Genomic DNA, 23,818 nt, shown 5'->3' with positions numbered 1-23,818 from the left:
TCTCTAGGCTCACCTACGGTGCTGGAAAGAGCAGTGTTTCATTCTTTTCCATGGCGAATATTCCACTGTGTACATGGACCACTTCTTCTTTGTGCATTCATCGGTTGATGGACATTTTGGTTGCTTCCAAGCCTTGGCTCTGCTAAATATTGATGCAGTGCAGGATTGCCAGCCTGTGTCTTTCGGATTCTGGTCTTCTCAGGGGATAGGGCCAGCAGTGGGCCTACTAGATCATATGGTAGATCAAGTTTTACCTTTAAATGCACCTCCATTCTGTTCTCACTACTGGCTGTTACCAGTTTACATCCCACCAGCAAGTAGAGGGTACACAGTTCTCTAAAACCCCTTCAGCATTTATTGTTTGTAGACCTTTTAGTGATGGCATTTTGAGTGTCCGGTGGTGATACCTTTTTGTACTTTGGATTTGCGTGCGTCGAATAATTCCCGATATTGAGCTTTTATCCACGTCCGGTGTTTTTTCTTTTAACAGGAAAAGAGTAAAACTTACCTCTTCAAACTGTTTCCTTGAAAACATTGGCCGTGTTCTGAATTCTTTTCGCCATTACCTACACCAGGACGTTTTCTGAGGGCAGGTGTCATTTACAACCCTGTAGTAATTGTGAATATGCAGTGACCAATAGCACTGGGTTTAAAGCTGCTGTTGCAGGAAACGGCCACAAACCGGCGGCATTTCTATATTCCCAACTCTGGTTACTAGGGCAACAGAGCCTTCCTGGAAGTCCTGTTTGTAGGTTGCAAATTAGAGTGGAATGTGCCAGGACAAACCCCCTCAAACTTATGTCTTCTTATTTGGTGTTGATATTCTTAGTTTAATTTTTATTTTTCTCAGAGCAAATTTGGTTGCAATGCTGTGTTGGTTCTAGGTGTACAGAATCTGTTTCATTGATACATATATCTTTTCATGTTTGGATCCTGTTCCATATAGGTTATTGCGGAATGCTGTGTAGACCTCTCTTGGTATTTGGTATGTCTTTGGCGATTCGATATTTTATAAGTATTAGCATATGTCTGTTAAACCCAATCTCCTCCGTTATACGTTCCTCACACCTTTCCATTTGGTTAACCACAAGTTTGTTTTCTGAATATGTGAGTGTCCTTCTCTGTGGAAAGAAGTTCATTAATATCAATTTTTACATAACACCTATACGTGATATCATAGGATATGTGTCTCTCGCTTTCTGACTTACTTCAAGTTGTATGATTATCTGTAGCGTCGTCTATGGTGCTGCAAACGGCATTGTTTCAATTCTTTTCTGTGTGTGATATTCCATTGTGTACACGGACCTCTCTTTCGTCCATTCATCTGGTGATGGCCATTTTTGTTGCTTCCATGTCTTGGCTATGGTAAATACTGCTGCAGTACACGATGTTCCATCTGTGTCGTTTTGATTCTGGTCTTCACAGGTGCCAGGCCCAACAGTGAGCCTTCCGGACCATATGGTAACTCAATGTTTACCTTTTCAACGCACTGCCATTCTGTTCCTATTATTGGCTGTTACCACTTCACATCCCACTTAGAGCTATAGGCTATGCTATTCTCCACAACTTCTTCAACATCTCTTGTTTGTAGACTTTTTGCTGATGGTCATTCTGACTAGTGTGAGGTGACAACTTTGTGTGGCTTGCATTTGCATGCGTCTGATAATTCCTGATGTTGAGCTTTCATCAATATCCCTTTTATTTTTTTTAAGATTGAGTTAAACTTACAACTTCAAATTGCCCTCTTGAAAAATTTGCCATGTTTTGAATTTCTTTGGCCCTTCCCTACTCCAGGACATTTTTTGAGGGCATGTGTCATTTACACCCCTGCGGTCCTTGTGAATATTAGTGAGCATTAGTAGTGGATTTAAAGCTGCCGTTTGAGGAAGCGGCGTTGGGTGGCACCATTTGTACGTTACCAACTCTGCTTGCTAAGGTAACAGAACCTTCCTGGAAGTTGTGATTTTACGTTGCAGATTAGAGTGGAATGTGCCAGGACAGAGCCCCAGAAGTTTTAGCCTCCTTAATTCTTCTTTGTGTCTTTAATTTTTAGTTTTTATCAGAGCCAATTTGATTGAAACATGTCGTTTGTGCTAGGTGTGCAGAATCTTGTTCGTTTACACATATACATATATCTATTGATCTTTGTATCCTTTTCCATGTAGGTTATTACAGAGTGTTGAGTAGCCCACTGTTGGTATTCCATAGGTCTTTGGTGATTATATATTTTATAGGTATTAGTATATGTTTGTTAACCCGAATATCCTAATTTATCCACTCCTCACACCTTTTCATTGGCTCAACCATAAGTTTGCCTTCTCAGTCTGAGATTGTCTTTCTCTATGGAAATTTGTTCATTTTTATGAATTTTCAGATAACATAAGTGATATCATAGGACATTTGTCTTTCGCATTCTGACTTACTTCACGTTGTGTGATTATCTCTAGGCTTATCCGTGGTGCTGCAAATGGCATTGTTTTATTTTTTTCGTGGCTAATATTCCATTCTGTACATGCACCACTTCTTCTTTGTCCATTCATCTGTTTCGGGACCTTTTTTTTGCTTCCGTGTCTTGGCTATTTAAATATTGCTGCAGTGCACATTTGCCTGCCTCTGTCTTTCCGATTCTGGTGGTCTTAGGTTATAGGCCCAGAAGGTGCCCTGCCGGATCATATGGTAGCTCAATTTTTACCTTTTAAACCACCTCCATTGTGTTGTCGTTAGTGCTGTTACCACTCTTCATCCCACCAGCAGCTAGAAGGTACACAGTTCTCTAAAACCCCTTCAGCATTTATAGTTTGTAGACTTTTTGCTGATGGTCATTTGACTGGTGTGAGCTGAAACCTTTTTGGAGGTTGGATTTGCATGCATCTAACAATTCCTTATACTGAGCTTTAGGCATGTCTTTTGTTTTCTTTTCCTTTTTCTTTTTAAAGAGTGAGTACAACTTCCCTCTTCATATTGACTGCTTGAAAAATTTGTCATGTGTTGAATTTTCTTGGCTATTCGCTACCCCAGGGCCTTTTCTGAGGGCAGGTGTCATTTACAGCCCGGCAGTCCTTGTGAATGTTAAGGGACCATTAGCACTATGTTTACAGCTGCTGTTGTGGGAAACAGCCACAAGGCGGCAGCATTTCTACGTTCTCAACTCTTGTTACTAGGGCAACAGAGTCTTCCTGGACTTCGTGTTCCTCGGTTGTAAATTCGACTGGAATGTGCTCGGACAAACCCCCAGAAGTTTATGTCTCCTTACTTAGGTGTGTTTTTTAAATGTAATTTCTATTTCTTATCGAAGTCAATTTGAATAGAGTGTTGTGATTGTCTGGCTGTACAGAATCTGGTCAATTATTCATACATATATCTGTTCATCTTCGGATCCTCTTACCATGTATGTTATTACAGAGTGTTGAGTAGACCTCCCTTGGTATTTGGCAGGTGTTTGGTCACTATGTATTTTATATGTATTGGTGATTACATAATTCATATAGTGTATATGTCATATGTTCATATACATTGAACATACATGAGTATATGTATGTTACCCCCATAATCCTAATTTATCCATCCTCCCACCTTTCATTTTGGTTAACCGTTGGTTTGCTTTATAAGTCTGTGAGTGTCTTTTTTCTGTGGAAATATGTTCATTGGTAGCAATCTTAGGCTAACCTCTATAAAGGATATCATAAGATATTTGTCATTCCCTTTTGACTTACTTAAGGTAATATGATTATTTCTAGGCTCATCTGTAGTCATGAAAACGGGATTGTTCACTTTTTTCCGAGGCTAGTATGCCATTCGGTACATATACCACTTCTTCTCTGTCCATTTATCTGTTGATGGACATTTTGTTTGCTTGCATGTCTTGGCTATTGTAAATATTGCCGCAGTGCATGTTTGCCTATCTGTGTGTTTCTGATTCTGGTCTTTTGTAGGTTATAGGCCCATTAGGGGATCGGCCGCATCATATGGTAGCTCAACTTTTACCTTTTAAATGCAGCTCCATTCTGTTCTCAGGATTAGCTGTTACCGGTTTACTTCCAACCAACAGCATAGTGGGTATGCATTTGTCCACAAACCCGTCCGCATTCATTGTTTGTCGACATTTTTAGTGATGGCATTTTAAAAATGGGGTGGCGAAATCTTTTTGTAGTTTGGGTTTACATCCAAGCGATAATTCGCGATATTGAGCTTTGATCCATGTTCTTCTTTTGTTTTTAAATAGAAGAGTGAGTAAAACTTACCTCTTTAAATTGTTTTCTTGAAAATATTTTCCGTGTTTTGAACTTTTTTGGCCATTACCTACCCCAGGACATGGTTTTAGGACACGTGTCATTTACAGCCCTACAATTCCTGTGAATATTAAGTGACCGTTAGCCCTGTGTTTAAAGCTGCTGCTGTGGCAAAAGGCCACAGGGCGGCAGCATTTCTCCATTCCCTAATCTGGTTACTAGGGCAGCCGAGCCTTCCTTTAAGTTCCTAGGTCGTAAACTAGAATGGAATGTGCCAGGAAAAACCCCAATAAGTTGATGTCTCATTAATTGTTGTTAGTGGTTTTAATTTTTTTAAATGGGGTAATGATTAGAATATTGTGCGTTCTAGGTGCACACAATCAGGTTCACTTGAACATTGTATGTATCTATTCGTGTACAGATCCTCTTCCCATGTAAATTATTATTATTTTTTGCAATAAATATTATTGATTGATTGATTGATTGATTGGCCGAATTGGGTCTTCGTTGCTGCATGTGGGCTTTCTCTAGTTGCAGTGAGCGTGGGCTAGTCTTCGTTGCGGTGCACGGGCTGCTCACTGCAGTGGCTTCTCTTGTTGCACAGCACGGGCTCTCGGCGTGTGGGCTTCAGGAGTTGTGGCGTGTGGGCTCAGTAGTGGTGGCTCGTGGCCTCTAGAGCGCAGGCTCAGTGGTTGTGGTGCACGGGTTTAATTGCTCTGCAGCATGTGGGTTCTTCGCGGACCAGGGATCGAACCTCTGTCCCCTGCAGTGGCAGGCGGATTCTTAACCACCGCCCCACCAAGGAAGCCCCCATGTAAATTATTACAGAGCGTTCAGTAGACCGACCTGGGTATAGGATGGGTCTTTTTGATATATGTATTTAATATGTATTTGTATGTGTATGGTAACCCTAATCTTAATGTATCCATTCCTCCCACCTTTCCGTTTAGATAACCCTAGTTTATTCTCTATGTCTGTGAGTCTCTTTCTCTGTGGAAATATGTTCGCTTGTGTCAGTTGTTAGGTAACACCTAGTAGTGATATCACAGGATATTTGTCGTCTGCTTTCCGACTTACCTCATGTTCTGTGATTATCTCTAGGCTCACCTATGGTGCTGGAAAGAGCAGTGTTTCATTCTTTTCCATGGTGAATATTCCACTGTGTACATGGACCACTTCTTCTTTGTGCATTCATCGGTTGATGGACATTTTGGTTGCTTCCAAGCCTTGGCTCTGCTAAATATTGATGCAGTGCAGGAATGCCAGCCTGTGTCTTTCGGATTCTGGTCTTCTCAGGGGATAGGGCCAGCAGTGGGCCTACTAGATCATATGGTAGATCAAGTTTTACCTTTAAATGCACCTCCATTCTGTTCTCACTACTGGCTGTTACCAGTTTACATCCCACCAGCAAGTAGAGGGTACACAGTTCTCTAAAACCCCTTCAGCATTTATTGTTTGTAGACCTTTTAGTGATGGCATTTTGAGTGTTCGGTGGTGATACCTTTTTGTACTTTGGATTTGCGTGCGTCGAATAATTCCCGATATTGAGCTTTTATCCACGTCCGGTGTTTTTTCTTTTAACAGGAAAAGAGTAAAACTTACCTCTTCAAACTGTTTCCTTGAAAACATTGGCCGTGTTCTGAATTCTTTTCGCCATTACCTACACCAGGACGTTTTCTGAGGGCAGGTGTCATTTACAACCCTGTAGTAATTGTGAATATGCAGTGACCAATAGCACTGGGTTTAAAGCTGCTGTTGCAGGAAACGGCCACAAACCGGCGGCATTTCTATATTCCCAACTCTGGTTACTAGGGCAACAGAGCCTTCCTGGAAGTCCTGTTTGTAGGTTGCAAATTAGAGTGGAATGTGCCAGGACAAACCCCCTCAAACTTATGTCTTCTTATTTGGTGTTGATATTCTTAGTTTAATTTTTATTTTTCTCAGAGCAAATTTGGTTGCAATGCTGTGTTGGTTCTAGGTGTACAGAATCTGTTTCATTGATACATATATCTTTTCATGTTTGGATCCTGTTCCATATAGGTTATTGCGGAATGCTGTGTAGACCTCTCTTGGTATTTGGTATGTCTTTGGCGATTCGATATTTTATAAGTATTAGCATATGTCTGTTAAACCCAATCTCCTCCGTTATACGTTCCTCACACCTTTCCATTTGGTTAACCACAAGTTTGTTTTCTGAATATGTGAGTGTCCTTCTCTGTGGAAAGAAGTTCATTAATATCAATTTTTACATAACACCTATACGTGATATCACAGGATATGTGTCTCTCGCTTTCTGACTTACTTCAAGTTGTATGATTATCTGTAGCGTCGTCTATGGTGCTGCAAACGGCATTGTTTCAATTCTTTTCTGTGTGTGATATTCCATTGTGTACACGGACCTCTCTTTCGTCCATTCATCTGGTGATGGCCATTTTTGTTGCTTCCATGTCTTGGCTATGGTAAATACTGCTGCAGTACACGATGTTCCATCTGTGTCGTTTTGATTCTGGTCTTCACAGGTGCCAGGCCCAACAGTGAGCCTTCCGGACCATATGGTAACTCAATGTTTACCTTTTCAACGCACTGCCATTCTGTTCCTATTATTGGCTGTTACCACTTCACATCCCACTTAGAGCTATAGGCTATGCTATTCTCCACAACTTCTTCAACATCTCTTGTTTGTAGACTTTTTGCTGATGGTCATTCTGACTAGTGTGAGGTGACAACTTTGTGTGGCTTGCATTTGCATGCGTCTGATAATTCCTGATGTTGAGCTTTCATCAATATCCCTTTTATTTTTTTTAAGATTGAGTTAAACTTACAACTTCAAATTGCCCTCTTGAAAAATTTGCCGTGTTTTGAATTTCTTTGGCCCTTCCCTACTCCAGGACATTTTTGGAGGGCATGTGTCATTTACACCCCTGCGGTCCTTGTGAATATTAGTGACCATTAGTAGTGGATTTAAAGCTGCCGTTTGAGGAAGCGGCGTTGGGTGGCACCATTTGTACGTTACCAACTCTGCTTGCTAAGGTAACAGAACCTTCCTGGAAGTTGTGATTTTACGTTGCAGATTAGAGTGGAATGTGCCAGGACAGAGCCCCAGAAGTTTTAGCCTCCTTAATTCTTGTTTGTGTCTTTAATTTTTAGTTTTTATCAGAGCCAATTTGATTGAAACATGTCGTTTGTGCTAGGTGTGCAGAATCTTGTTCGTTTACACATATACATATATCTATTGATCTTTGTATCCTTTTCCATGTAGGTTATTACAGAGTGTTGAGTAGCCCACTGTAGGTATTCCATAGGTCTTTGGTGATTATATATTTTACAGGTATTAGTATATGTTTGTTAACCCGAATATCCTAATTTATCCACTCCTCACACCTTTTCATTGGCTCAACCATAAGTTTGCCTTCTCAGTCTGAGATTGTCTTTCTCTATGGAAATTTGTTCATTTTTATGAATTTTCAGATAACATAAGTGATATCATAGGACATTTGTCTTTCGCATTCTGACTTACTTCACGTTGTGTGATTATCTCTAGGCTTATCCGTGGTGCTGCAAATGGCATTGTTTTATTTTTTTCGTGGCTAATATTCCATTCTGTACATGCACCACTTCTTCTTTGTCCATTCATCTGTTTCGGGACCTTTTTTTTGCTTCCGTGTCTTGGCTATTTAAATATTGCTGCAGTGCACATTTGCCTGCCTCTGTCTTTCCGATTCTGGTGGTCTTAGGTTATAGGCCCAGAAGGTGCCCTGCCGGATCATATGGTAGCTCAATTTTTACCTTTTAAACCACCTCCATTGTGTTGTCGTTAGTGCTGTTACCACTCTTCATCCCACCAGCAGCTAGAAGGTACACAGTTCTCTAAAACCCCTTCAGCATTTATAGTTTGTAGACTTTTTGCTGATGGTCATTTGACTGGTGTGAGCTGAAACCTTTTTGGAGGTTGGATTTGCATGCATCTAACAATTCCTTATACTGAGCTTTAGGCATGTCTTTTGTTTTCTTTTCCTTTTTCTTTTTAAAGAGTGAGTACAACTTCCCTCTTCATATTGACTGCTTGAAAAATTTGTCATGTGTTGAATTTTCTTGGCTATTCCCTACCCCAGGGCCTTTTCTGAGGGCAGGTGTCATTTACAGCCCGGCAGTCCTTGTGAATGTTAAGGGACCATTAGCACTATGTTTACAGCTGCTGTTGTGGGAAACAGCCACAAGGCGGCAGCATTTCTACGTTCTCAACTCTTGTTACTAGGGCAACAGAGTCTTCCTGGACGTCGTGTTCCTCGGTTGTAAATTCGACTGGAATGTGCTCGGACAAACCCCCAGAAGTTTATGTCTCCTTACTTAGGTGTGTTTTTTAAATGTAATTTCTATTTCTTATCGAAGTCAATTTGAATAGAGTGTTGTGATTGTCTGGCTGTACAGAATCTGGTCAATTATTCATACATATATCTGTTCATCTTCGGATCCTCTTACCATGTATGTTATTACAGAGTGTTGAGTAGACCTCCCTTGGTATTTGGCAGGTGTTTGGTCACTATGTATTTTATATGTATTGGTGATTACATAATTCATATAGTGTATATGTCATATGTTCATATACATTGAACATACATGAGTATATGTATGTTACCCCCATAATCCTAATTTTTCCATCCTCCCAACTTTCATTTTGGTTAACCGTTGGTTTGCTTTATAAGTCTGTGAGTGTCTTTTTTCTGTGGAAATATGTTCATTGGTAGCAATCTTAGGCTAACCTCTATAAAGGATATCATAAGATATTTGTCATTCCCTTTTGACTTACTTAAGATAATATGATTATTTCCAGGCTCATCTGTAGTTATGAAAACGGGATTGTTCACTTTTTTCCGAGGCTAGTATGCCATTCGGTACATATACCACTTCTTCTCTGTCCATTTATCTGTTGATGGACATTTTGTTTGCTTGCATGTCTTGGCTATTGTAAATATTGCCGCAGTGCATGTTTGCCTATCTGTGTGTTTCTGATTCTGGTCTTTGTAGGTTGTAGGCCCATTAGGGGATCGGCCGCATCATATGGTAGCTCAACTTTTACCTTTTAAATGCAGATCCATTCTGTTCTCATGATTACCTGTTACCGGTTTACCTCCAACCAACAGCATAGTGGGTATGCATTTTTCCACAAACCCGTCCGCATTCATTGTTTGTCGACATTTTTACTGATGGCATTTTGAAAATTGGGTGGCGAAATCTTTTTGTAGTTTGGGTTTACATCCAAGCAATAATTCGTGATATTGAGCTTTGATCCATGTTCTTCTTTTGTTTTTAAATAGAAGAGTGAGTAAAACTTACCTCTTTAAATTGTTTTCTTGAAAATATTTTCCGTGTTTTGAACTTTTTTGGCCATTACCTACCCCAGGACATTGTTTTAGGACACGTGTCATTTGCAGCCCTACAATTCCTGTGAATATTAAGTGACCGTTAGCCCTGTGTTTAAAGCTGCTGCTGTGGCAAAAGGCCACAAGGCGGCAGCATTTCTCCATTCCCTAATCTGGTTACTAGGGCAGCCGAGCCTTCCTTTAAGTTCCTAGGTTGTAAACTACAATGGAATGTGCCAGGAAAAACCCCAATAAGTTGATGTCTCATTAATTGTTGTTAGTGGTTTTAATTTTTTTAAATGGGGTAATGATTAGAATATTGTGCGTTCTAGGTGCACACAATCAGGTTCACTTGAACATTGTATGTATCTATTCATGTACAGATCCTCTTCCCATGTAAATTATTATTATTTTTTGCAATAAATATTATTGATTGATTGATTGATTGATTGGCCGAATTGGGTCTTCGTTGCTGCATGTGGGCTTTCTCTAGTTGCAGTGAGCGGGGGCTAGTCTTCGTTGCGGTGCACGGGCTGCTCACTGCAGTGGCTTCTCTTGTTGCACAGCACGGGTTCTCGGCGTGTGGGCTTCAGGAGTTGTGGCGTGTGGGCTCAGTAGTGGTGGCTCGTGGCCTCTAGAGCGCAGGCTCAGTGGTTGTGGTGCACGGGTTTAATTGCTCTGCAGCATGTGGGTTCTTCGCGGACCAGGGATCGAACCTGTGTCCCCTGCATTGGCAGGCGGATTCTTAACCCCCACCCCACCAAGGAAGCCCCCATGTAAATTATTACAGAGCGTTCAGTAGACCGACCTGGGTATAGGATGGGTCTTTTTGATATATGTATTTAATATGTATTTGTATGTGTATGGTAACCCTAATCTTAATGTATCCATTCCTCCCACCTTTCCGTTTAGATAACCCTAGTTTATTCTCTATGTCTGTGAGTCTCCTTCTCTGTGGAAATATGTTCACTTGTGTCAGTTAATTAGGTAACACCTAGTAGTGATATCACAGGATATTTGTCGTCTGCTTTCCGACTTACCTCACGTTCTGTGATTATCTCTAGGCTCACCTACGGTGCTGGAAAGAGCAGTGTTTCATTCTTTTCCATGGCGAATATTCCACTGTGTACATGGACCACTTCTTCTTTGTGCATTCATCGGTTGATGGACATTTTGGTTGCTTCCAAGCCTTGGCTCTGCTAAATATTGATGCAGTGCAGGATTGCCAGCCTGTGTCTTTCGGATTCTGGTCTTCTCAGGGGATAGGGCCAGCAGTGGGCCTACTAGATCATATGGTAGATCAAGTTTTACCTTTAAATGCACCTCCATTCTGTTCTCACTACTGGCTGTTACCAGTTTACATCCCACCAGCAAGTAGAGGGTACACAGTTCTCTAAAACCCCTTCAGCATTTATTGTTTGTAGACCTTTTAGTGATGGCATTTTGAGTGTCCGGTGGTGATACCTTTTTGTACTTTGGATTTGCGTGCGTCGAATAATTCCCGATATTGAGCTTTTATCCACGTCCGGTGTTTTTTCTTTTAACAGGAAAAGAGTAAAACTTACCTCTTCAAACTGTTTCCTTGAAAACATTGGCCGTGTTCTGAATTCTTTTCGCCATTACCTACACCAGGACGTTTTCTGAGGGCAGGTGTCATTTACAACCCTGTAGTAATTGTGAATATGCAGTGACCAATAGCACTGGGTTTAAAGCTGCTGTTGCAGGAAACGGCCACAAACCGGCGGCATTTCTATATTCCCAACTCTGGTTACTAGGGCAACAGAGCCTTCCTGGAAGTCCTGTTTGTAGGTTGCAAATTAGAGTGGAATGTGCCAGGACAAACCCCCTCAAACTTATGTCTTCTTATTTGGTGTTGATATTCTTAGTTTAATTTTTATTTTTCTCAGAGCAAATTTGGTTGCAATGCTGTGTTGGTTCTAGGTGTACAGAATCTGTTTCATTGATACATATATCTTTTCATGTTTGGATCCTGTTCCATATAGGTTATTGCGGAATGCTGTGTAGACCTCTCTTGGTATTTGGTATGTCTTTGGCGATTCGATATTTTATAAGTATTAGCATATGTCTGTTAAACCCAATCTCCTCCGTTATACGTTCCTCACACCTTTCCATTTGGTTAACCACAAGTTTGTTTTCTGAATATGTGAGTGTCCTTCTCTGTGGAAAGAAGTTCATTAATATCAATTTTTACATAACACCTATACGTGATATCATAGGATATGTGTCTCTCGCTTTCTGACTTACTTCAAGTTGTATGATTATCTGTAGCGTCGTCTATGGTGCTGCAAACGGCATTGTTTCAATTCTTTTCTGTGTGTGATATTCCATTGTGTACACGGACCTCTCTTTCGTCCATTCATCTGGTGATGGCCATTTTTGTTGCTTCCATGTCTTGGCTATGGTAAATACTGCTGCAGTACACGATGTTCCATCTGTGTCGTTTTGATTCTGGTCTTCACAGGTGCCAGGCCCAACAGTGAGCCTTCCGGACCATATGGTAACTCAATGTTTACCTTTTCAACGCACTGCCATTCTGTTCCTATTATTGGCTGTTACCACTTCACATCCCACTTAGAGCTATAGGCTATGCTATTCTCCACAACTTCTTCAACATCTCTTGTTTGTAGACTTTTTGCTGATGGTCATTCTGACTAGTGTGAGGTGACAACTTTGTGTGGCTTGCATTTGCATGCGTCTGATAATTCCTGATGTTGAGCTTTCATCAATATCCCTTTTATTTTTTTTAAGATTGAGTTAAACTTACAACTTCAAATTGCCCTCTTGAAAAATTTGCCATGTTTTGAATTTCTTTGGCCCTTCCCTACTCCAGGACATTTTTTGAGGGCATGTGTCATTTACACCCCTGCGGTCCTTGTGAATATTAGTGACCATTAGTAGTGGATTTAAAGCTGCCGTTTGAGGAAGCGGCGTTGGGTGGCACCATTTGTACGTTACCAACTCTGCTTGCTAAGGTAACAGAACCTTCCTGGAAGTTGTGATTTTACGTTGCAGATTAGAGTGGAATGTGCCAGGACAGAGCCCCAGAAGTTTTAGCCTCCTTAATTCTTGTTTGTGTCTTTAATTTTTAGTTTTTATCAGAGCCAATTTGATTGAAACATGTCGTTTGTGCTAGGTGTGCAGAATCTTGTTCGTTTACACATATACATATATCTATTGATCTTTGTATCCTTTTCCATGTAGGTTATTACAGAGTGTTGAGTAGCCCACTGTAGGTATTCCATAGGTCTTTGGTGATTATATATTTTACAGGTATTAGTATATGTTTGTTAACCCGAATATCCTAATTTATCCACTCCTCACACCTTTTCATTGGCTCAACCATAAGTTTGCCTTCTCAGTCTGAGATTGTCTTTCTCTATGGAAATTTGTTCATTTTTATGAATTTTCAGATAACATAAGTGATATCATAGGACATTTGTCTTTCGCATTCTGACTTACTTCACGTTGTGTGATTATCTCTAGGCTCATCCGTGGTGCTGCAAATGGCATTGTTTTATTTTTTTCGTGGCTAATATTCCATTCTGTACATATACCACTTCTTCTTTGTCCATTCATCTGTTTCGGGACCTTTTTTTTGCTCCCGTGTCTTGGCTATTTAAATATTGCTGCAGTGCACATTTGCCTGCCTCTGTCTTTCCGATTCTGGTGGTCTTAGGTTATAGGCCCAGAAGGTGCCCTGCCGGATCATATGGTAGCTCAATTTTTACCTTTTAAACCACCTCCATTGTGTTGTCGTTAGTGCTGTTACCACTCTTCATCCCACCAGCAGCTAGAAGGTACACAGTTCTCTAAAACCCCTTCAGCATTTATAGTTTGTAGACTTTTTGCTGATGGTCATTTGACTGGTGTGAGCTGAAACCTTTTTGGAGGTTGGATTTGCATGCATCTAACAATTCCTTATACTGAGCTTTAGGCATGTCTTTTGTTTTCTTTTCCTTTTTCTTTTTAAAGAGTGAGTACAACTTCCCTCTTCATATTGACTGCTTGAAAAATTTGTCATGTGTTGAATTTTCTTGGCTATTCCCTACCCCAGGGCCTTTTCTGAGGGCAGGTGTCATTTACAGCCCGGCAGTCCTTGTGAATGTTAAGGGACCATTAGCACTATGTTTACAGCTGCTGTTGTGGGAAACAGCCACAAGGCGGCAGCATTTCTACGTTCTCAACTCTTGTTACTAGGGCAACAGAGTCTTCCTGGACGTCCTGTTCCTCGGTTGTAAATTCGACTGGAATGTGCTCGGACAAACCCCCAGAAGTTTATGTCTCCTTACTTAGGTGTGTTTTTTAAATGTAATTTCTATTTCTTATCGAAGTCAATTTGAATAGAGTGTTGTGATTGTCTGGCTGTACAGAATCTGGTCAATTATTCATACATATATCTGTTCATCTTCGGATCCTCTTACCATGTATGTTATTACAGAGTGTTGAGTAGACCTCCCTTGGTATTTGGCAGGTGTTTGGTCACTATGTATTTTATATGTATTGGTGATTACATAATTCATATAGTGTATATGTCATATGTTCATATACATTGAACATACATGAGTATATGTATGTTACCCCCATAATCCTAATTTATCCATCCTCCCAACTTTCATTTTGGTTAACCGTTGGTTTGCTTTATAAGTCTGTGAGTGTCTTTTTTCTGTGGAAATATGTTCATTGGTAGCAATCTTAGGCTAACCTCTATAAAGGATATCATAAGATATTTGTCATTCCCTTTTGACTTACTTAAGATAATATGATTATTTCCAGGCTCATCTGTAGTTATGAAAACGGGATTGTTCACTTTTTTCCGAGGCTAGTATGCCATTCGGTACATATACCACTTCTTCTCTGTCCATTTATCTGTTGATGGACATTTTGTTTGCTTGCATGTCTTGGCTATTGTAAATATTGCCGCAGTGCATGTTTGCCTATCTGTGTGTTTCTGATTCTGGTCTTTGTAGGTTATAGGCCCATTAGGGGATCGGCCGCATCATATGGTAGCTCAACTTTTACCTTTTAAATGCAGCTCCATTCTGTTCTCATGATTACCTGTTACCGGTTTACCTCCAACCAACAGCATAGTGGGTATGCATTTTTCCACAAACCCGTCCGCATTCATTGTTTGTCGACATTTTTACTGATGGCATTTTGAAAATTGGGTGGCGAAATCTTTTTGTAGTTTGGGTTTACATCCAAGCAATAATTCGCGATATTGAGCTTTGATCCATGTTCTTCTTTTGTTTTTAAATAGAAGAGTGAGTAAAACTTACCTCTTTAAATTGTTTTCTTGAAAATATTTTCCGTGTTTTGAACTTTTTTGGCCATTACCTACCCCAGGACATTGTTTTAGGACACGTGTCATTTGCAGCCCTACAATTCCTGTGAATATTAAGTGACCGTTAGCCCTGTGTTTAAAGCTGCTGCTGTGGCAAAAGGCCACAAGGCGGCAGCATTTCTCCATTCCCTAATCTGGTTACTAGGGCAGCCGAGCCTTCCTTTAAGTTCCTAGGTTGTAAACTACAATGGAATGTGCCAGGAAAAACCCCAATAAGTTGATGTCTCATTAATTGTTGTTAGTGGTTTTAATTTTTTTAATTGGGGTAATGATTAGAATATTGTGCGTTCTAGGTGCACACAATCAGGTTCACTTGAACATTGTATGTATCTATTCATGTACAGATCCTCTTCCCATGTAAATTATTATTATTTTTTGCAATAAATATTATTGATTGATTGATTGATTGATTGGCCGAATTGGGTCTTCGTTGCTGCATGTGGGCTTTCTCTAGTTGCAGTGAGCGGGGGCTAGTCTTCGTTGCGGTGCACGGGCTGCTCACTGCAGTGGCTTCTCTTGTTGCACAGCACGGGTTCTCGGCGTGTGGGCTTCAGGAGTTGTGGCGTGTGGGCTCAGTAGTGGTGGCTCGTGGCCTCTAGAGCGCAGGCTCAGTGGTTGTGGTGCACGGGTTTAATTGCTCTGCAGCATGTGGGTTCTTCGCGGACCAGGGATCGAACCTGTGTCCCCTGCATTGGCAGGCGGATTCTTAACCCCCACCCCACCAAGGAAGCCCCCATGTAAATTATTACAGAGCGTTCAGTAGACCGACCTGGGTATAGGATGGGTCTTTTTGATATATGTATTTAATATGTATTTGTATGTGTATGGTAACCCTAATCTTAATGTATCCATTCCTCCCACCTTTCCGTTTAGATAACCCTAGTTTATTCTCTATGTCTGTGAGTCTCCTTCTCTGTGGAAATATGTTCACTTGTGTCAGTTAATTAGGTAACACCTAGTAGTGATATCACAGGATATTTGTCGTCTGCTTTCCGACTTACCTCACGTTCTGTGATTATCTCTAGGCTCACCTACGGTGCTGGAAAGAGCAGTGTTTCATTCTTTTCCATGGCGAATATTCCACTGTGTACATGGACCACTTCTTCTTTGTGCATTCATCGGTTGATGGACATTTTGGTTGCTTCCAAGCCTTGGCTCTGCTAAATATTGATGCAGTGCAGGATTGCCAGCCTGTGTCTTTCGGATTCTGGTCTTCTCAGGGGATAGGGCCAGCAGTGGGCCTACTAGATCATATGGTAGATCAAGTTTTACCTTTAAATGCACCTCCATTCTGTTCTCACTACTGGCTGTTACCAGTTTACATCCCACCAGCAAGTAGAGGGTACACAGTTCTCTAAAACCCCTTCAGCATTTATTGTTTGTAGACCTTTTAGTGATGGCATTTTGAGTGTTCGGTGGTGATACCTTTTTGTACTTTGGATTTGCGTGCGTCGAATAATTCCCGATATTGAGCTTTTATCCACGTCCGGTGTTTTTTCTTTTAACAGGAAAAGAGTAAAACTTACCTCTTCAAACTGTTTCCTTGAAAACATTGGCCGTGTTCTGAATTCTTTTCGCCATTACCTACACCAGGACGTTTTCTGAGGGCAGGTGTCATTTACAACCCTGTAGTAATTGTGAATATGCAGTGACCAATAGCACTGGGTTTAAAGCTGCTGTTGCAGGAAACGGCCACAAACCGGCGGCATTTCTATATTCCCAACTCTGGTTACTAGGGCAACAGAGCCTTCCTGGAAGTCCTGTTTGTAGGTTGCAAATTAGAGTGGAATGTGCCAGGACAAACCCCCTCAAACTTATGTCTTCTTATTTGGTGTTGATATTCTTAGTTTAATTTTTATTTTTCTCAGAGCAAATTTGGTTGCAATGCTGTGTTGGTTCTAGGTGTACAGAATCTGTTTCATTGATACATATATCTTTTCATGTTTGGATCCTGTTCCATATAGGTTATTGCGGAATGCTGTGTAGACCTCTCTTGGTATTTGGTATGTCTTTGGCGATTCGATATTTTATAAGTATTAGCGTATGTCTGTTAAACCCAATCTCCTCCGTTATACGTTCCTCACACCTTTCCATTTGGTTAACCACAAGTTTGTTTTCTGAATATGTGAGTGTCCTTCTCTGTGGAAAGATGTTCATTAATATCAATTTTTACATAACACCTATACGTGATATCATAGGATATGTGTCTCTCGCTTTCTGACTTACTTCAAGTTGTATGATTATCTGTAGCGTCGTCTATGGTGCTGCAAACGGCATTGTTTCAATTCTTTTCTGTGTGTGATATTCCATTGTGTACACGGACCTCTCTTTCGTCCATTCATCTGGTGATGGCCATTTTTGTTGCTTCCATGTCTTGGCTATGGTAAATACTGCTGCAGTACACGATGTTCCATCTGTGTCGTTTTGATTCTGGTCTTCACAGGTGCCAGGCCCAACAGTGAGCCTTCCGGACCATATGGTAACTCAATGTTTACCTTTTCAACGCACTGCCATTCTGTTCCTATTATTGGCTGTTACCACTTCACATCCCACTTAGAGCTATAGGCTATGCTATTCTCCACAACTTCTTCAACATCTCTTGTTTGTAGACTTTTTGCTGATGGTCATTCTGACTAGTGTGAGGTGACAACTTTGTGTGGCTTGCATTTGCATGCGTCTGATAATTCCTGATGTTGAGCTTTCATCAATATCCCTTTTATTTTTTTTAAGATTGAGTTAAACTTACAACTTCAAATTGCCCTCTTGAAAAATTTGCCGTGTTTTGAATTTCTTTGGCCCTTCCCTACTCCAGGACATTTTTTGAGGGCATGTGTCATTTACACCCCTGCGGTCCTTGTGAATATTAGTGACCATTAGTAGTGGATTTAAAGCTGCCGTTTGAGGAAGCGGCGTTGGGTGGCACCATTTGTACGTTACCAACTCTGCTTGCTAAGGTAACAGAACCTTCCTGGAAGTTGTGATTTTACGTTGCAGATTAGAGTGGAATGTGCCAGGACAGAGCCCCAGAAGTTTTAGCCTCCTTAATTCTTGTTTGTGTCTTTAATTTTTAGTTTTTATCAGAGCCAATTTGATTGAAACATGTCGTTTGTGCTAGGTGTGCAGAATCTTGTTCGTTTACACATATACATATATCTATTGATCTTTGTATCCTTTTCCATGTAGGTTATTACAGAGTGTTGAGTAGCCCACTGTAGGTATTCCATAGGTCTTTGGTGATTATATATTTTACAGGTATTAGTATATGTTTGTTAACCCGAATATCCTAATTTATCCACTCCTCACACCTTTTCATTGGCTCAACCATAAGTTTGCCTTCTCAGTCTGAGATTGTCTTTCTCTATGGAAATTTGTTCATTTTTATGAATTTTCAGATAACATAAGTGATATCATAGGACATTTGTCTTTCGCATTCTGACTTACTTCACGTTGTGTGATTATCTCTAGGCTCATCCGTGGTGCTGCAAATGGCATTGTTTTATTTTTTTCGTGGCTAATATTCCATTCTGTACATATACCACTTCTTCTTTGTCCATTCATCTGTTTCGGGACCTTTTTTTTGCTCCCGTGTCTTGGCTATTTAAATATTGCTGCAGTGCACATTTGCCTGCCTCTGTCTTTCCGATTCTGGTGGTCTTAGGTTATAGGCCCAGAAGGTGCCCTGCCGGATCATATGGTAGCTCAATTTTTACCTTTTAAACCACCTCCATTGTGTTGTCGTTAGTGCTGTTACCACTCTTCATCCCACCAGCAGCTAGAAGGTACACAGTTCTCTAAAACCCCTTCAGCATTTATAGTTTGTAGACTTTTTGCTGATGGTCATTTGACTGGTGTGAGCTGAAACCTTTTTGGAGGTTGGATTTGCATGCATCTAACAATTCCTTATACTGAGCTTTAGGCATGTCTTTTGTTTTCTTTTCCTTTTTCTTTTTAAAGAGTGAGTACAACTTCCCTCTTCATATTGACTGCTTGAAAAATTTGTCATGTGTTGAATTTTCTTGGCTATTCCCTACCCCAGGGCCTTTTCTGAGGGCAGGTGTCATTTACAGCCCGGCAGTCCTTGTGAATGTTAAGGGACCATTAGCACTATGTTTACAGCTGCTGTTGTGGGAAACAGCCACAAGGCGGCAGCATTTCTACGTTCTCAACTCTTGTTACTAGGGCAACAGAGTCTTCCTGGACGTCGTGTTCCTCGGTTGTAAATTCGACTGGAATGTGCTCGGACAAACCCCCAGAAGTTTATGTCTCCTTACTTAGGTGTGTTTTTTAAATGTAATTTCTATTTCTTATCGAAGTCAATTTGAATAGAGTGTTGTGATTGTCTGGCTGTACAGAATCTGGTCAATTATTCATACATATATCTGTTCATCTTCGGATCCTCTTACCATGTATGTTATTACAGAGTGTTGAGTAGACCTCCCTTGGTATTTGGCAGGTGTTTGGTCACTATGTATTTTATATGTATTGGTGATTACATAATTCATATAGTGTATATGTCATATGTTCATATACATTGAACATACATGAGTATATGTATGTTACCCCCATAATCCTAATTTATCCATCCTCCCAACTTTCATTTTGGTTAACCGTTGGTTTGCTTTATAAGTCTGTGAGTGTCTTTTTTCTGTGGAAATATGTTCATTGGTAGCAATCTTAGGCTAACCTCTATAAAGGATATCATAAGATATTTGTCATTCCCTTTTGACTTACTTAAGATAATATGATTATTTCCAGGCTCATCTGTAGTTATGAAAACGGGATTGTTCACTTTTTTCCGAGGCTAGTATGCCATTCGGTACATATACCACTTCTTCTCTGTCCATTTATCTGTTGATGGACATTTTGTTTGCTTGCATGTCTTGGCTATTGTAAATATTGCCGCAGTGCATGTTTGCCTATCTGTGTGTTTCTGATTCTGGTCTTTGTAGGTTGTAGGCCCATTAGGGGATCGGCCGCATCATATGGTAGCTCAACTTTTACCTTTTAAATGCAGCTCCATTCTGTTCTCATGATTACCTGTTACCGGTTTACCTCCAACCAACAGCATAGTGGGTATGCATTTTTCCACAAACCCGTCCGCATTCATTGTTTGTCGACATTTTTACTGATGGCATTTTGAAAATTGGGTGGCGAAATCTTTTTGTAGTTTGGGTTTACATCCAAGCAATAATTCGCGATATTGAGCTTTGATCCATGTTCTTCTTTTGTTTTTAAATAGAAGAGTGAGTAAAACTTACCTCTTTAAATTGTTTTCTTGAAAATATTTTCCGTGTTTTGAACTTTTTTGGCCATTACCTACCCCAGGACATTGTTTTAGGACACGTGTCATTTGCAGCCCTACAATTCCTGTGAATATTAAGTGACCGTTAGCCCTGTGTTTAAAGCTGCTGCTGTGGCAAAAGGCCACAAGGCGGCAGCATTTCTCCATTCCCTAATCTGGTTACTAGGGCAGCCGAGCCTTCCTTTAAGTTCCTAGGTTGTAAACTACAATGGAATGTGCCAGGAAAAACCCCAATAAGTTGATGTCTCATTAATTGTTGTTAGTGGTTTTAATTTTTTTAATTGGGGTAATGATTAGAATATTGTGCGTTCTAGGTGCACACAATCAGGTTCACTTGAACATTGTATGTATCTATTCATGTACAGATCCTCTTCCCATGTAAATTATTATTATTTTTTGCAATAAATATTATTGATTGATTGATTGATTGATTGGCCGAATTGGGTCTTCGTTGCTGCATGTGGGCTTTCTCTAGTTGCAGTGAGCGGGGGCTAGTCTTCGTTGCGGTGCACGGGCTGCTCACTGCAGTGGCTTCTCTTGTTGCACAGCACGGGTTCTCGGCGTGTGGGCTTCAGGAGTTGTGGCGTGTGGGCTCAGTAGTGGTGGCTCGTGGCCTCTAGAGCGCAGGCTCAGTGGTTGTGGTGCACGGGTTTAATTGCTCTGCAGCATGTGGGTTCTTCGCGGACCAGGGATCGAACCTGTGTCCCCTGCATTGGCAGGCGGATTCTTAACCCCCACCCCACCAAGGAAGCCCCCATGTAAATTATTACAGAGCGTTCAGTAGACCGACCTGGGTATAGGATGGGTCTTTTTGATATATGTATTTAATATGTATTTGTATGTGTATGGTAACCCTAATCTTAATGTATCCATTCCTCCCACCTTTCCGTTTAGATAACCCTAGTTTATTCTCTATGTCTGTGAGTCTCCTTCTCTGTGGAAATATGTTCACTTGTGTCAGTTAATTAGGTAACACCTAGTAGTGATATCACAGGATATTTGTCGTCTGCTTTCCGACTTACCTCACGTTCTGTGATTATCTCTAGGCTCACCTACGGTGCTGGAAAGAGCAGTGTTTCATTCTTTTCCATGGCGAATATTCCACTGTGTACATGGACCACTTCTTCTTTGTGCATTCATCGGTTGATGGACATTTTGGTTGCTTCCAAGCCTTGGCTCTGCTAAATATTGATGCAGTGCAGGATTGCCAGCCTGTGTCTTTCGGATTCTGGTCTTCTCAGGGGATAGGGCCAGCAGTGGGCCTACTAGATCATATGGTAGATCAAGTTTTACCTTTAAATGCACCTCCATTCTGTTCTCACTACTGGCTGTTACCAGTTTACATCCCACCAGCAAGTAGAGGGTACACAGTTCTCTAAAACCCCTTCAGCATTTATTGTTTGTAGACCTTTTAGTGATGGCATTTTGAGTGTTCGGTGGTGATACCTTTTTGTACTTTGGATTTGCGTGCGTCGAATAATTCCCGATATTGAGCTTTTATCCACGTCCGGTGTTTTTTCTTTTAACAGGAAAAGAGTAAAACTTACCTCTTCAAACTGTTTCCTTGAAAACTTTGGCCGTGTTCTGAATTCTTTTCGCCATTACCTACACCAGGACGTTTTCTGAGGGCAGGTGTCATTTACAACCCTGTAGTAATTGTGAATATGCAGTGACCAATAGCACTGGGTTTAAAGCTGCTGTTGCAGGAAACGGCCACAAACCGGCGGCATTTCTATATTCCCAACTCTGGTTACTAGGGCAACAGAGCCTTCCTGGAAGTCCTGTTTGTAGGTTGCAAATTAGAGTGGAATGTGCCAGGACAAACCCCCTCAAACTTATGTCTTCTTATTTGGTGTTGATATTCTTAGTTTAATTTTTATTTTTCTCAGAGCAAATTTGGTTGCAATGCTGTGTTGGTTCTAGGTGTACAGAATCTGTTTCATTGATACATATATCTTCTCATGTTTGGATCCTGTTCCATATAGGTTATTGCGGAATGCTGTGTAGACCTCTCTTGGTATTTGGTATGTCTTTGGCGATTCGATATTTTATAAGTATTAGCATATGTCTGTTAAACCCAATCTCCTCCGTTATACGTTCCTCACACCTTTCCATTTGGTTAACCACAAGTTTGTTTTCTGAATATGTGAGTGTCCTTCTCTGTGGAAAGAAGTTCATTAATATCAATTTTTACATAACACCTATACGTGATATCATAGGATATGTGTCTCTCGCTTTCTGACTTACTTCAAGTTGTATGATTATCTGTAGCGTCGTCTATGGTGCTGCAAACGGCATTGTTTCAATTCTTTTCTGTGTGTGATATTCCATTGTGTACACGGACCTCTCTTTCGTCCATTCATCTGGTGATGGCCATTTTTGTTGCTTCCATGTCTTGGCTATGGTAAATACTGCTGCAGTACACGATGTTCCATCTGTGTCGTTTTGATTCTGGTCTTCACAGGTGCCAGGCCCAACAGTGAGCCTTCCGGACCATATGGTAACTCAATGTTTACCTTTTCAACGCACTGCCATTCTGTTCCTATTATTGGCTGTTACCACTTCACATCCCACTTAGAGCTATAGGCTATGCTATTCTCCACAACTTCTTCAACATCTCTTGTTTGTAGACTTTTTGCTGATGGTCATTCTGACTAGTGTGAGGTGACAACTTTGTGTGGCTTGCATTTGCATGCGTCTGATAATTCCTGATGTTGAGCTTTCATCAATATCCCTTTTATTTTTTTTAAGATTGAGTTAAACTTACAACTTCAAATTGCCCTCTTGAAAAATTTGCCGTGTTTTGAATTTCTTTGGCCCTTCCCTACTCCAGGACATTTTTTGAGGGCATGTGTCATTTACACCCCTGCGGTCCTTGTGAATATTAGTGACCATTAGTAGTGGATTTAAAGCTGCCGTTTGAGGAAGCGGCGTTGGGTGGCACCATTTGTACGTTACCAACTCTGCTTGCTAAGGTAACAGAACCTTCCTGGAAGTTGTGATTTTACGTTGCAGATTAGAGTGGAATGTGCCAGGACAGAGCCCCAGAAGTTTTAGCCTCCTTAATTCTTGTTTGTGTCTTTAATTTTTAGTTTTTATCAGAGCCAATTTGATTGAAACATGTCGTTTGTGCTAGGTGTGCAGAATCTTGTTCGTTTACACATATACATATATCTATTGATCTTTGTATCCTTTTCCATGTAGGTTATTACAGAGTGTTGAGTAGCCCACTGTAGGTATTCCATAGGTCTTTGGTGATTATATATTTTACAGGTATTAGTATATGTTTGTTAACCCGAATATCCTAATTTATCCACTCCTCACACCTTTTCATTGGCTCAACCATAAGTTTGCCTTCTCAGTCTGAGATTGTCTTTCTCTATGGAAATTTGTTCATTTTTATGAATTTTCAGATAACATAAGTGATATCATAGGACATTTGTCTTTCGCATTCTGACTTACTTCACGTTGTGTGATTATCTCTAGGCTCATCCGTGGTGCTGCAAATGGCATTGTTTTATTTTTTTCGTGGCTAATATTCCATTCTGTACATATACCACTTCTT

The sequence above is a fragment of the Eschrichtius robustus genome, chromosome 1 (assembly GCF_028021215.1).
Source record: "Eschrichtius robustus isolate mEscRob2 chromosome 1, mEscRob2.pri, whole genome shotgun sequence".
Taxonomy (NCBI): Eukaryota; Metazoa; Chordata; class Mammalia; order Artiodactyla; family Eschrichtiidae; genus Eschrichtius; species Eschrichtius robustus.
This window is presented reverse-complemented; position numbering follows the sequence as displayed.